This window comes from Elaeis guineensis, chromosome 14 (assembly GCF_000442705.2).
Source record: "Elaeis guineensis isolate ETL-2024a chromosome 14, EG11, whole genome shotgun sequence".
Lineage (NCBI taxonomy): Eukaryota > Viridiplantae > Streptophyta > Magnoliopsida > Arecales > Arecaceae > Elaeis > Elaeis guineensis.
This window is the reverse complement of record NC_026006.2, coordinates 67,344,629-67,360,381: the sequence shown is the minus strand read 5'-3', so window position 1 is coordinate 67,360,381 and position 15,753 is coordinate 67,344,629.

Genomic DNA, 15,753 nt, shown 5'->3' with positions numbered 1-15,753 from the left:
GATGCATTGATTTTCCTTTTTGTTTTTGGGTCTAGGAAAAATGTTGCGTTGCGGCCAATCGCCTCGTCGCCCGATCGCCGGGAAGCGTGCACCTGCAAAAGGAAGTCCGCACTGACCGGAGGCGGCTCCGGCGGGACCCTCCGACGGTCAAGTCAGAGAGGTGACTGGGCAACAGTAAAATGCAGACAGAGAGCTCTGAGAGGGAGAAAGAGAGAGAGAGGAGCGAGCCTGCGTATGTGGGAGAGACGGGCGGATCGACCTCTTGCACTGTTGCCTTCCCCGGTATATATAGTGGAGCGCGGTATGGCACCGTCATTAATGGCGCGGACAAGTGAGGAACTGTCAACTCACTGTAGGCTGTCAGAGCCGCCGTGAAAACATCATGCCGCCGTGTAGCCGTCTAATCACCAGGGTTGACCCGGCTCTCGGCGGGACAATACCCTAGGTAACTGTGCCGCATGTCCGTGTCAGAGCTGACAACGTCTGGCGGCCGTACGGCGGTTGGTGGAGTCGGCCGACCCGAGGTCGGTGGCCAACAGAGTGGCGTCGGGCTCCTCCGTCGGTCGGCGAGCTTCAAGTGGGTCGGCGACCGGACCTCTGGGTTCAGTCGGTCGGGAATAGACCGTGGGATGGCCGTGGTTAGCCGCTGATGGCGTCCGTTGGCTACCGCCCGACTTACGATCGACCAGTCGGAGTCGTTCGTCGGGCCATCGGTTAGTCGGTCGGGCCGCTAGCCGATCGGGCCCTCGATGGGTCGGTCGGTCGGTCGGTCGGTCCCTCCGATAGTCGGTTGTGGCTCGTCCGGTCCCTCGATAGCGGTCGGTCGGTCGGTCCCCCGATAGTCGGTCGGTCGGTATCCCCCAACAGTTGCCCCCCTCCACTCCTAAGTCGGGTGGGAAGCTGGCCGGTGCCTTCATTCGGGTAGCAGGACCGGACGACTGGGAGTGGATTTGTCGCATGCGCAGATCCGACCGTACCGCCGGCTGATCCGTTGTCTGACACCTCACGAACCCCGAGAGATCCGAACGTCTGGTTGATGCCAGAAGTCGCGCCGGCGTTCAGTGCCGGACGCCGCGTCTTGTCGTCGCCAGTCGTCACGTCGGTGTCAGAAGATCGGGTGCCGGACGATACGGCGTCAGTCGATCGGATTATTCGGCGCCGATCGTGGGTGAGGCGTCCCATCGGGAACGCGGACCGGCGCGGGCGGCCGACTGCGGAGCCAACCCCCGCGCGCCGCGTGTCAAGGTGGTTGGCCGGCGCCCGCTCCGGCATTTAATGCGGGCGGTGCGGGCGCCCCGGGGCGAAGCGCGCCGAATCCTTAGCCAATCCGCGGGCGCCACGCGTCGCGCATCCGGAGGACCTTGGTCGGCGCGGGAGCATCTCGGCCGTCGGTCGGCCCTATATATATAGGACCTCCCGGACCCTGACCCACATTTGCCATTTGCTGGGGAAACTCTGTCCGGGCGATTTCTCGGTCGTCGCGGGCAGAGCTCTTCTCTACCTCCGGAGGGTCCATCGGGTTCGTGGTCCTCCTTCCCCTTCTTGCTTTCTTCTCTTCTTTCGGTTCCTGCACAATGACCAGGAAACCGACTCAGGGAGCTCGGTCGGGAAACCCGACCGACGACACCCGATCGGCTCCGGAAGATGAGGCCTCCTCGCTTTCGGGGCCGAACGTCGATCAGCTTCGGGAGCATTATCGCATCCCGGAGCAGTTTCGGCTCTATGCTCCAGGGGCCGGCGGTCGGGTCAACCACCCTCCGCCCGGCGACCTGGCGCTGTACGTTGAGGACCTTCGTGCGGGTCTTCGACTTCCGATTCCGGAGTTCGTCCGGAATCTGCTTGATTACTACGGACTCTGTCCGGCGCAACTGGCGCCGAACTCTGTCCGGCTAATCATTTCTTTCGCGCTGTTGTGTCAGCTCTTGCCGACCAACCCTCGCGTTTCCCTCTTCCGGGCCTTCTTTGTGCTCCGACCCCACCCTAAAGCCCGAGGGTGGTGGCTCTTCAATCCCCGGAAGGGTCTTGCCTTCATAACCGGTCTTCCATCGTCCATTCATGGATGGAAGAACCAGTTTTTCTTTGTTTCCTCTTCCTCCTCTTGGGGCTTTCCTTCTCGCTGGGGTGCACCCCGAACTGAGGCCAACGACAACAGTCGGGTCGACGTGGACGACCGGGAGGACTTCCACCGACTCAAAGATATGTCGGTCCCGAAGCAGAGGGAGCTTGTTACCGAGCAAGCTCTCTATGATGCTGGCCTGAGTCTGGTCCCCGAATAGGTATCGTCCGATTCCCCAGCTTTTTCTTTTTATTCGGCTTTAGGGTAGTTCTGGTCCGGCCTCTGACATTGGTAGGTTTTGCAGGGACACCGCCAAGGATGAGGCCGACCGACGCGAAATTCGTCATTTTGCCGCCGCGAGGAAGAGGCAAGCGTCGGGCGCTGGCCCTTCGCGCCCTTCCAAGAGATCAGCGCCAGTCCCGCCGACCGTGGAAGCGTCGGCGACCGAGGGGTCGGAGCCAATCATAGCCCTCGCGGCTCCGACCGTCCGAGTGGAGGAGAGGCGAGTCGGGGAGAGGCCGGCCGAGGAAGTGGCCGAAGGAGTGTCGGCGGTTTCGCCGCCGCGGGCGGAGCCGGACGTCGTTCGGGAAGCCGAACATCGTCCGGAGGCGTCCGCCGGCGCAACGGGGGGCGCCGGGTCAAACTCCAGCGTCCCATCGCTGCCAGCCCCGTCGGTCGGGGCAGCTGATCGGGGGAAAGCCCCGATGGAGCCCTCGGAGGAGGAGAGATCAATGCCCCCTAGCGCATACTACCCCGAGGGTGCATCGGCCTTGGCCGATCACAACCTTGCGAGGAGGTTGTGCCAGGGGATCCTCCTCCCTACCGACGTTCAGTCGTTGCGGTCTCGGCAGGTGACCGAGATGCTGTCGCGGTTCTACCCGTCGATGGTGGAGGTAAGCTTCGCGTCACCTTTTACCTTAGAAGAATTTTCGTTTGCCACATAATTCTGACAAGGCTTCTTTCTGTCGGCAGTTGATCTTCACCATGTCCGAGCTGGAGGCCGGATACCGAAGATTCGGCGACGTTAGGGCAGCCTTCAAGGAAAGGTCGGCAGCGGCCGAGGCCGAGAGAGGGAGACTAGTCGACCAACTGCAGGAGTCGGTCGATCGGGAGGCCAAGTTGACGGACGAGGTCTCCCGGCTCATGGCCGAACTAAAGTCGGCCAAGAAGGAGGCCAAGCACAAAGGTCGGGTAGTGCGTCGTCTTCGACGCGAACGGGACAGTGCCACCTCCGAACTCCAAGGGGAACGCGAGCAACTTCGGGTCAGCCTGGGGAAGCTCGCGGAAACCGAAGAGGACTTGTCCATCGCCCAAATCGACGCCGAAATTGCCAGGGCCGAGGCGGAGTTGGCGAAGGAGGAGCTGGCCCACACTGAGGACGAGGCACGGTCGGCGAGGGAGTCGGCCGATCGTGCGGTTGAGGACTTCCGGGCCTCCGACCGGTACAAGGAGGAGATGCTCGAATCGGGCTTCGCCTCCTACCGGGTCGGGTTCGAGGATGGTCGGGATGCCGTCCATGCCTTGTACCCGGAGGTGGACGTCAGCCGAGTCGTCCCGCTGTTCGCCGAGGAAGAAGCCGAAGAAGAAGGAACGGAAGAAATGGCCGACCATCCGTCGGGAGGCGCCGTCGTGGTGGAGGAAGCCGTCCCGGAGCCGGCGGAAGTTCCTTTATCGACCGAAGCTCATCTCTCGACAGCCGATCAATCGTTGCTTATGGCCGAGACGCCGATCATCCCTGATCCTCCGTCGGTCGAAGAGATCGATCAGGACGGGTGATCGGCGCCGCCGACCATCTTTATTTTGTCTTTTTTGAAAACACATGTAATCGGGCTTCGGCCCGACTTTGTAATGTTTTTTGATCAATGAGTAAAATTGTCTTCTCTTTTGCTTCTTGTTTGCAATGTTTCTTATCGCTGTAATGTGGAACCCTAGTCGCCAACTTAGAGAAGTCGCCAACTCGGGCAAGTCGGTAGGACTTGACCGGCTTGCATAGCTCCGAAGTAGCTTGTGTCCCGACTTTAGGTCGGTTTCCGAAAATTGTAGTCGCCGTTCGGGCGTATCTGTCAAGTAGGGAGCCGACCGAACCTAGTGAAGGTTCGGAAGCCGGACCTCCGTAGATGCACTTAGCCGGTCATCATCCGGCGCAGTGTCGGGGGCATGATAGTAAGTCGGGTTTCGCGTCTTTTGACAGACGGTGGCAAGCCGAGTGTCGTTCAGCCGGCCGTAGGTCGGTCGGCGAGTAGTGGGTGCGACTAAGGTCGCGTCATGTGATAGACGGTGGTAAGCCGAATATCCCTCGACCGGCCGTAGCCTGGTCGGAATGTTGCGGCTACAGCCGCGTGGGCTTTTAGCCTTTCTTCGGTCGGGGCCCGATCGATCAGTCGGCCGACGGATATGCCCGAAAATTCGACCGTAGAAGGAGTACAAACTCCCGTCATCGTAGATGCATCGGTCCGTGTAAGGGGCCGAAGTGTCGTCGGTGCCAGGTCCGCGTCGATGCGTCGGGGCTGAGCGCCGACCAGTAGTCGAAAGGTTAGAACTCCGATTTTTCAAACCGAACTTGTATTCCAACGATTGAATTATAGAATTCACTGGTAATACAGCTTCAAGTTGTCGGCGTTCCAAGTCCGGGGAATGGGCTTCCCCTCAAGGGTCTCCAGCCGGTAAGCCCTCGGCCCGAAGGTGTCAGTAACTTTGTAGGGTCCTTCCCAGTTGGGAGCCAACTTCCCTTGGTCCAAGGGCTTCGACACCTCCGCCTTCCTCAAGACTAGGTCGCCAGGTTTAAAGAGCTTTAGTCTGACCTTGGCATTGTAGTACCGGGCAACCCTCTGTCGGTAGGAGGCCATTCGAATTTGAGCCTCATCTCGCAGTTCGGGGAGAAGATCTAGGTCGGCTCTCCGGCTTTCGGAGTTGTCCGGCTCGCGGTACTGCTCGACCCTTGAAGATGGCAGGCCGATCTCGAGCGGGATCACGGCTTCTGTCCCGTAGGCCAAACTGAACGGCGACTCTCCGGTTGGGACGCGGGGGGTCGTTCGGTAAGCCCACAGGACGGAGCCCAGCTCGTCGACCCAGAGGCCCTTGGCTTCGTTCAGTCGGGTCTTGAGTCCATGGAGCAAGGTTCGGTTCGTCACCTCAACCTCACCATTGGACTGTGGGTGCCCGACTGAAGTTAGTCGATGACGGATGTGGAACCTGGCGCAGAAGTCCTTGAAGTCTTGGTTGTCGAATTGCCGTCCGTTGTCGGTGATGATGGTGTGCGGCAATCCGAACCTGAAGATGATGGACTTTTGGACGAAGTCCTCCATCTTCCGCTCGGTGATCTGCGCCAAGGGCTCGGCCTCGACCCACTTCGTGAAGTAGTCGATGGCGACAACGATGAACTTCCTTTGGCCCGACGCCGGTGGGAAAGGGCCGAGAATGTCGACTCCCCACTGAGCGAAGGGCCATGGAGCGATAATGGGAGCGATTTGGCTGGCCGGTTGGTGCTGAATATTGGCATACTTCTGGCATGGCTCGCACCTTCGGACCAACTCTGCCGCATCCTTCCTCATGGTCGGCCAGTAGTAGCCCTGTCGCAAGACCTTGAAGGCTAAGGACTTGCCCCCCAAGTGATTCCCACAAATTCCTTCGTGAACCTCTCGGAGAGCGTAGTCAGCGTCGGTCGGTCCCAAGCACCTGAGCAGAGGGAGGGAGAACGACCTCTTGTAGAGTCGGCCGTCCATGATCACATATTGTGACGCCGACCATCGAAGTCGCCTGGCCTCCGCGGGATCTTCGGGACTGGTCCCGTCGGACAGGTACCGGACGATCGGGTCCATCCAACTTGGTTCAGACGTTAGCTGCTGCACTTCTTCGGTCCGATCGATGCTCGGTTGTTGAAGGTTTTCGACAAACGTCCGACCCAAAGAATCGTAGGCCGACGTTGCCAACCTAGAGAGAGCGTCGGCACGGGCGTTCTCCGTCCTGGGGACGTGGGAGATCTCGAAATGCACGAAGCGGGCCACGAGATCCTTTACCTTCTGAAGATACTTGATCATGGTCGGATCTCGCCCTCGAAGTCGCCCTTGACCTGCCCCACGATCAGCTGAGAGTCGGAGAATGCCCGAAGGCTGTCGACGCCCAATTCCTTTGCCATCCTTAAGCCCGCGAGGAGTGCCTCGTATTCGGCTTGATTGTTGGAGGCCTTGAAATCGAACCGGAGGGCGTATTCGGTGACTACCCCATCCGAATTCGTGAGCAGGAGCCCGGCCCCGCTTCCCTGAGCGTTGGAGGCTCCGTCGATGTGAAGTACCCAGGTGGAGATCGGGTCCGGCTCAGAGACCGAATCTCGTCCCGGGCCTTCAGCTCCCGACCTATGGTCGGTCGTCGGGCATTCGGCGATGAAGTCGGCCAAGACCTGAGCCTTCAAGGCAGGCCTTGGGCGGTACTGAATGTCGAACTCGCTAAGCTTCATTGCCCACTTAGCGAGCCGTCCGGATGTGTCGGGTCGGCGCAGCACGGCCCTCAGGGGCTGATTGGTGAGTACCACGATGGCATGGGCCTGGAAGTATGGTCGGAGCCGTTGCGCGGAGACGGTCAGGGCGAAGACCATCTTTTCCGTCTCCGAGTATCTGGCTTCGGCGCCGTGGAGCACTTTGCTGATGTAGTAGATGGGCTGATGGGTTCGGCACTCGTTTTCCCGAACGAGCACCGAACTGATCGCCTCAGAAGACGTGGCCAAGTAGAGATACAAGGTCTCCCCGATCTGTGGCTTTACGAGCAGCGGCGGGGAAGCCAAGTACCTCTTCAGGTCTTCAAAGGCCTGTTCGCATTCATCCGACCAAGAGAAACCGTTCGCCTGGCGCAGGGTTTTGAAGAACGGGAGGCACCTTTCAGCTGACCGGGAAATGAATCGGCTAAGAGCGACGATTCTCCCGTTCAGTTGTTGGACCTCCCTCTTGGTGTTCGGATGACGCATGTCGAGGATCGCCTTTATTTTCTCAGGGTTGGCCTCGATCCCCCTCTGAGAAACGAGGAATCCGAGGAACTTCCCCGAGGTCACCCCGAAGGCGCATTTGGTCGGGTTGAGCTTCATTCGGTGTCGTCGAAGGGTGCGGAAGGTCTCCTCGAGATCCTGAACATGGTCCGGGATCTGCGTGCTCTTTACCAGCATGTCGTCCACGTATACCTCCATGTTACGCCCGATCTGGTCTTTGAAGACCTTGTTGACGAGTCGCTGGTAGGTGGCGCCGGCGTTCTTCAATCCAAAGGGCATCACCCGATAGCAGTAGAGGCCCTTGGGGGTTACGAACGCGGTGTGCTCCTCGTCTTCAGGCGCCATCCGGATCTGATTGTACCCGGCGAAGGCGTCCATGAAGCTGAGCAGTCGAAATCCGGACGTCGCATCCACCAGCTGGTCGATCTTCGGGAGTGGAAAGCTATCCTTCGGGCATGCTCGGTTGAGGTCGGTATAATCGATGCAGATTCTCCATTTCCCGTTGGCTTTCTTGACCATGACGACATTGGCGAGCCAATCGGGATACGTGGATTCCCGAATGAAGCCCGCCTCGAGCAGTTTGTCCACTTCTTCGTCAATGGCCTTCTGCCTCTCTGGGGCGAAGGACCTTTTCTTCTGCCTCACCGGCTTCATTGTCGGGTCGATGTTGAGTCGGTGAGTCATTGTTTCTGGAGGGATGCCCGACATATCTGCTGCCGACCATGCGAATACATCGGCGTTGGCCGTCAGCAGCCCCGCCAGTCGGTGGCGTTCGGCGTCGGGCAATTGAGACCCGATCCAAACTTTTCTGTCGGGATTTTCTCCCACCGGGATCGCCTCGAGCCGCTCGGCCGGCGAACCCCGCTCTTCCTCCTCCCGTTGATCCAGTTTGTCAATTGTCAGGGGACCCTTTGTCTCGTCGCTTTGGGCGGAGATTTGAAAGCATCGTCGGGCGAGCTGTTGATCTCCGCGCATCTCCCCGACTCCGTTTTTAGTCGGGAATCGAACAAGGAGATGGTACGTCGAGACGATCGCCCCGAAGGCGTTCAGTCCGGGTCGCCCGAGTATGGCGTTGTAGGCCGAAGGAACTTGGACGACCGCGAAAATGAGGGAGGCCGTTCTTTGCCGTGGTTCGGTGCCGACCGTCACGGGCAGGGTGATTTCTCCTTCTGTCGTGACGGTGTCTCCGGCAAAGCCGATCAAGGGCGTGGAAACCCTACTGAGTCGATCAGTCGGTAGTCGCATTCGGGAGAAGGTCGAGTAAAACAAAACATTTGTCGAACTTCCATTATCAACAAAAATTCGTTTTACATCATAATTGGCTATTGTCGCCGACACAACAACAGCGTCGTCGTGGGGAGTCTGGATGCCCCGAACGTCGTCTTCCGAGAAGGTAATCACGTCGTCCGGGCGCGGCTTTTTCGTCGGCTCCCCCCTGTAGACGTCCCCGATCCCAGCCGCTTGGAGATCATATTGATGACTCCAGCCGTCGGCTGATTAGTCGGCGCCTCTTCAGTCGGCTGGGGGCGTCGATCGGCAATCGGTCGGGTCGGCGGACCCTTTCGGAACTTGCCGAGATACCCTCGGCGGATGAGATTTTCGATCTCATCCTTCAACTGGATGCATCGCTCGGTGTCGTGGCCGTGGCTCCGATGGAACCGGCAGTACTTCCGATGGTCGAGGCCCTTTGCCTTCAGAGGCGGAGGCCGTCGCAGGTATTCTTTCCCTTCGATCTCCATCAAGATCTGCGCACGGGGAGCGGAGAGAGGAGTGTAGGAGTCATACCTGGGACGCACCGACCTCGGAGTCTGTCGGTGGGGTGATTTTTGGATCTGTCGGGGTGGAGAAAGCCGACTACCGGCCGGGGGCCTGCTTGGTTCGGCGGGCTCCCGACCTTTTCTTCGCTTCTCCTTCGGACCCCTGGGCTCGACCAAGCGTCGGTCGGACGCTCCTTCGTCCGCGCGCATATACTTGTATGCGCGTTCCAGTAGCTCGGCGTATGTTCGGGGGAGGGTCTTGTCCAGAGAATAAGTAAATCGGGACGACCTCAGACCCCGCTTCATGGCTGAAACTGCCATGTCCTCGTTGAGGTCCCGGACCTCGAGCGTGGCCGCGTTGAATCGCGCCACGAAGTGCCGGAGCGCCTCGTTTTCCCCCTGCTTGAGGGAGAAAAGGCTATCCGACGTTCGCGGCGGCTTTCGGCTAGTGCTGAAATGGGCCACGAACGAGTGCTCGAGCTGCGCGAAGGAATGGATACTGCCCGATCGAAGACCGGAGTACCAAGCCCTGGCAGCCTTACGAAGTGTGGCGGGGAAGCCGATGCAAAACAGAGCGTCGGTTGCCCCTTGAATCGTCATGAGAGCCTTGTAGCTCTCGAGGTGGTCGACTGGGTCGGTGGAGCCGTCGTATGGCTCCACGTTCGGCATTTTGAACCGACTGGGAATCGGCTCATCGAGGACCAGTCGAGAGAGAGGCTGGGCGGTCTGGAAGTCGACGTCGTTCGAAGACTTCTGGCCGTCCATTTGCAGTTGGGCGAGCCGGCGGTCGATCTCCTCGAACCGTCGCTCGTAGTCGTCCGCTCGTCGATGCTGGGAGACCCCAGGAGTGGAGCCTCCGGAAGACTCTGAAGGCGAGGCCGACGGTGTGCGCGGCCGCTTTTCCTTCCTCGCCCGTTCCAACGGGGAAGGAGAGGGCCGCTGGGACCGTCGGTCGTCGCGCCGAGGTCGACCCTCCTCCTCCCCGTGGGAGCGCCGTTGGGAGTGCTCGCCTGGAGGCGGCAGAGGTCGGCGCGACCGTCGGCGGCTGCTCCTGGAAGGCATAGGTCGGGCCGCCGGTTGTTGCTGGAGGCTTTTGACTGCATCGGTCAGTACGGTCATCTGCCGTACAATGGCCGCAATCTGCGCCTCCGTGGTCACTGCAGGGCGCGGAGAGCTAGGCTCCGCCGCCGGTGGTGGCGGGGAGGCCTCTTCCCGGCGGGAAGAGCGCCTTGCCGACCCAGTGATTCTCGATCGTTGAGCTCTTGTCTTTGTCATGCTGTCCCCTTCCTGGCGCGCCAATCTGTTGCGGCCAATCGCCTCGTCGCCCGATCGCCGGGAAGCGTGCACCTGCAAAAGGAAGTCCGCACTGACCGGAGGCGGCTCCGGCGGGGACCCTCCGACGGTCAAGTCAGAGAGGTGACTGGGCAACAGTAAAATGCAGACAGAGAGCTCTGAGAGGGAGAAAGAGAGAGAGAGGAGCGAGCCTGCGTATGTGGGAGAGACGGGCGGATCGACCTCTTGCACTGTTGCCTTCCCCGGTATATATAGTGGAGCGCGGTATGGCACCGTCATTAATGGCGCGGACAAGTGAGGAACTGTCAACTCACTGTAGGCTGTCAGAGCCGCCGTGAAAACATCATGCCGCCGTGTAGCCGTCTAATCACCAGGGTTGACCCGGCTCTCGGCGGGACAATACCCTAGGTAACTGTGCCGCATGTCCGTGTCAGAGCTGACAACGTCTGGCGGCCGTACGGCGGTTGGTGGAGTCGGCCGACCCGAGGTCGGTGGCCAACAGAGTGGCGTCGGGCTCCTCCGTCGGTCGGCGAGCTTCAAGTGGGTCGGCGACCGGACCTCTGGGTTCAGTCGGTCGGGAATAGACCGTGGGATGGCCGTGGTTAGCCGCTGATGGCGTCCGTTGGCCTACCGCCCGACTTACGATCGACCAGTCGGAGTCGTTCGTCGGGCCATCGGTTAGTCGGTCGGGCCGCTAGCCGATCGGGCCCTCCGATGGTCGGTCGGTCGGTCGGTCGGTCCCTCCGATAGTCGGTTGGTCGGTCGGTCCTCCGATAGTCGGTCGGTCGGTCGGTCCCTCCGATAGTCGGTCGGTCGGTATCCCCCAACAGATACCACTGAAATGGTCAATTTCATTTTCCATTTGATTCATGGATAATATACCTCAAATGTGCAATTTCTTTTTTTTTTTTTTCAATTTTAATGTTATAGATTATGATTAATAGTGTTGATTTTCATTTTGAAAGATTCTTCATTATTTTGACTATGAAGCATTTGGTGTCAAATGCTCTTAGAAGCATTCTAAATTAACTTATGTATAAATGACTCTAAATAATTTTTAGTTACAAACTTGCAATAATAGAAGATTCTCAAAACGAAAATTGATACCACTGGTCATGATCTATGATAGTAAAATATTCAAAAACTAAAAATTTTATTTTTGACATCTCTTACTTATGCATCGAATCAGCAAGAAATGAAAGATAGCAACATAGTTACTAAGCAAAAGTATAATATGTATCATATAATTTGCAATTACAATATATTCATGATCTCAATATTTTAAAGCACGTATATATTGCATCATAGTTAGTTTAGATGTTTCAAAACTATAAATCAAAGTAAAATATGATATCATGTTGAAATGGTTAATTTTATTTTTATTTGATGCATGGGTAAAAATCTGAAAATGCATGATTTTGATTTTTCATTTATTCAATTGTCATAAATTATAATTAACAATGCTCTTTTTTTTTCTTGAGAAATCCTTATTTATTTCTCATCGAGAAGCATTTAGAGCCAGAAGCTTTCAAAGCACCCTAATATCTGTGTCTCTCTATACATATATATATCTATATATATGTATTTCCATATATATGTATATGTATAATTAACAGAGTTTTTTTTTTTCTTTTTTTTTTTTTCAAGGTGAAACCCAAGGAGTACAATAAGAGGTCAAAATCTCAAAATTGGAAGGTCCAAAGCATATGGGACATTAGATATCTCTTCTCTTATGCCCACCTGTTGGGGTCACCACCTATTCATAATGTGTCCAAGCGTGGCTATGCTCTCTACTTCATTGCTTGTATCATAAGCTCTTCGACATTTAAGACCAACAAAATTTTATCATCCTTAGGCCTAGGAAACCCCACGGCCGTGGCCCCATTAATACAAATCTATAACTAATCACATTCCCACTCGTAACCCAACAAATCTAACGTCATCATTAGAGTAGGGAATGTTGCACATGGGGTTAACATAAATAATGCCCAGCGCCAAGCGTCACCATTTTGATATAATTGCGGATTAGAGTAGACAACCCTTGATCATGTGCTCCAATAATAAACCAGGGGGACCTTCCTCCCTCCATCCATTAAATTGGCCGTTTTTCTTCAACTTTTTGTCTCGTAGACATCTTCCATTACTTAAGAAGATTCCCATGGAGAAGGCCACTCGGGAGATAAAGTTAACCAAACGCTAATTGATAGGAGTTGGGCTCAGCATTTTTTTTTCAAAAAAAAGGAGGTGTTTTTCCCTGACAAGAAACCCTTCATTTCATTAATGGCAACTAAAGTTAAGCTCATTTGATCCCTCAATGCAACTCCTTTGGACATGACTAGTCCAATCATTTGATTCGTGGACTTTCTTTTCATGCACTAATCTGGAATGGCCCCAGGGAATTCATGTCTTGACTGTTCACTGAGAGAGCAGCAAATAATTCATAGTTAGTTGAAGATTAGTTCCAACATCACCATCTAATGGATTGACTTGGAAATCATTCTTTGCCAAAATTGTTCTACAAATTTCAACATGGGCAGATGATGAATGATCTAGAAAGACTTGTACTCCAAATGTTTGGGACCACCATCTATGTTATGGAGTGTGCGATGATATATCATGCACTATAATTGAGAGCACCAACTATCGAAAGTGCAGTTTAACAAGCATTGATGTCGAATATTTAGTTACTTCTTAATCAACCAATACAAATCATTGCTATGTTCTGGTTGCTGGAATCTCCTAGAACTGGGAAAAAGCATAGAATCTTTCTTTGTGGAGCAAGTATTGGTTGCAAAAGGTCTCCATGACTGGGTATTAAGAATTAATGTTTTTGCGCTTGGCATAAGGCATGACGATAACGTGATAGAACGGCTCCAAACAGTGACACCGGCGTGATGCACGGGCGGGCTTAAAGAATGGGTCCTTTGGTGAACGTTCCTCTTGATAAAGATTTGAGCGGATTGTTGGAAGCTTTTGCGTCAGGTTAAATGCAGTTAAAAAATAGATCATGATGTGATGACACCACTTAATTTATTGTGCTGTCGCATGCTTGGTGGCTAAAAGTGGCATGAAAAAACTTGAAGGGATATTTGATTGAGGAGAGTAAAAATCTGAAATCAGAATGAGAATGGATAACTTTCATTCAAATCATTTAGTTTGAGAGAGTCTCATTCTGATTTCGATTTTAAGATGGAATGGGAATGGCCCAATTCCTCCTCAATCCAATCCGGACTCTCTCCGTTGGATTGAGATTTCATTTCATTGGAATGGTACTTAGAAAAAAAATATCGAAAGACGTCTGACCAGGTGGTGGTGGCACTGAGGGATGCAGCGGACAAGGCCTAGATCAGAGATTTGAGTCAATTTTTTAGTCTAAAATAAAAGATATGTGCAAATAAAGTTTTATTCTGATTTCTATCTTTAAATGAACGAAACAACAATAATGAGAATCATCCATTCTGATTCGGATCATAAACTAAATATTTTGAAAGATTTGATCATTTCGATTCTCATTTTGATCATTTCTGATTTCAATTTTAATTTTAACTGCGAATCAAGCACCCCTAAATCTAATTCATTGGGTAAGTATATAATTGACTCTAGAATGGTTGTTTTTATTGGTATATGTGCATCGCATTCCATGTCGTTCAATGATCTACCCGTCTTATTACAGGTCCTGCTGCACCGAGATGCTCTTGGACCGCAATGGAGAGATGTGGATCAGATTCAATGACTCATCATGAGTTGAATCCATCTTTTGCGATTTACAGAGACATGCGAGATGACGTGGATACGATTGGCGAAAATGAGATGGACTCAATCTATTGAGGTTGTTGAATGTCTTTTCCTTTCTTTTGAGAATAATGGAGGAATTAAGATACTTCCCTCGAAATACACACACATGTACAGATATAGGATAAATTTACATCAGTTCAGCGGGCGTGTATAGTTACAATATAACAAACTCCTGATGTACATAGGATTCAGAATCTGTGTTCATAGATAAAAACTGACAGGGAATGAGATAGCAACATGGGAGCAGGGAACATGGGAACCCTCACTGAGTCTTATCTTGGAATCCTTGGGCGTGTTCATAAGCTACATAATGCATGCTCCAAGAAATGTTTCAGAAAAAATGGGAGGGGCAAACCTCAAATACTTGAATATGAACCATCAAAGGCTCTAACCCAGAATTTTTAGACGTTCAGCAAAAGTGTGACCATTGGGATAACCCTTAATTCATGGAGAGAGGAATTGTCAGCTATTGAGGTGGATCTGAGATAGTTTGTAGCTTGGCTGGAGTTGATAGAAGGATGGAATCAAGGCAGATATGTCAGATGGCTTAATCTTGAACAAACTGGTTTCAATTGGTTTCAGTGTGGGCTGAGTAGGATCACCCTGAACCAAATTTAAAAATTATTGCTATTAGAAAAGAGCCAACCAAATCCAATCCTTAGAATTACATTTAAATAATTCTGGGTTAGTTTCTAGTAGATATGAATTTTCTTGGGCATTGGCCCATTATGTAACTAGAGGGCTTAGTAACTTGAGCCCATTAAAAATTGAGTCCGGTTATGCAAACCTTGTCATGACTCATGAGGGAGGGGGTGCCGGGCAACGACGATGTTCAAAGGATTAGACCTTATGAGTTAGCCTCCTTCCATACTTCAAAATTCATTCTCTAATCGTGGGATGGTGAACATATTTATGAAGTAGATTTTTCATACGAAGGAAGTTATTGCCAACTTGGTCATGGTTCGAACGAAGGAACATAAAATATATATAGTTTATGATCAATAAGTTAGCTTCTCAATTAAATTTTTAATATATTTTAGCACATTAGCATAATAACAATTATTCATTTTGTGTTCGAGATTGAAAACTACTAAAATATATGATTTTTTTTGCTTCTAAACATTTTTTATCGGTATGAATAATAATTAACATAGTGAATCTTTGAGGTTTAGATGCCTTATTGTTGATTTTGAATTCGAGTGAAATAACTTTTTTCCTTTGAAAGGTGCATAGTCTATCTTAAAAATGTACTATTTGAAAAAGATGTTTTTTCTTCTTTTCCAAGCTTATAAGGCTTGTTACACTAGAATTTTCCCATGGGCTTACTCGAGGCAACTAATATTGGTTATCACGTCAACAAGCAATTGCAGGAGATGGAGAACACTTGCATTTTTTCCAAAGGTTACCCAGGTTATAGACTTGGAGAACACTCACGTACATTGAATGTGCTATTAGACTGAGCGACTTTTACACAAACAATTGCCATTCCCGGGTCTCTAAAAACCTTCTATAGCTACGAAGACATTGCCAATTCCGCACACTCTAGTAGTTATAATGGGCTGTTGTTGGGGCGTACAGGTCATGAGACGGCCTGTTAATAGCCCAGATATTATCCAAACTCGTGCAACGCACGTGTCTCCGACCTATATAGGGTAAGAGCGGAAACCTAAGAAGGCTAAAAAGAAAGTTGCAGGGTATCTCTTGTTCGGAGACCATCGGCACCGTGCATGGCTTCTATTGCTCCTGATCTCTCCGCCTAAGGTCGGATGCCGAGGTGGAGATGGCCAAGGTAAGATCGCTGCTAGAGCTCTACCCGAATACTTACAAAAAATTCTTATTGAGAGAGTCTCCGATGAAAACCCTCTGATGCTCAAGTC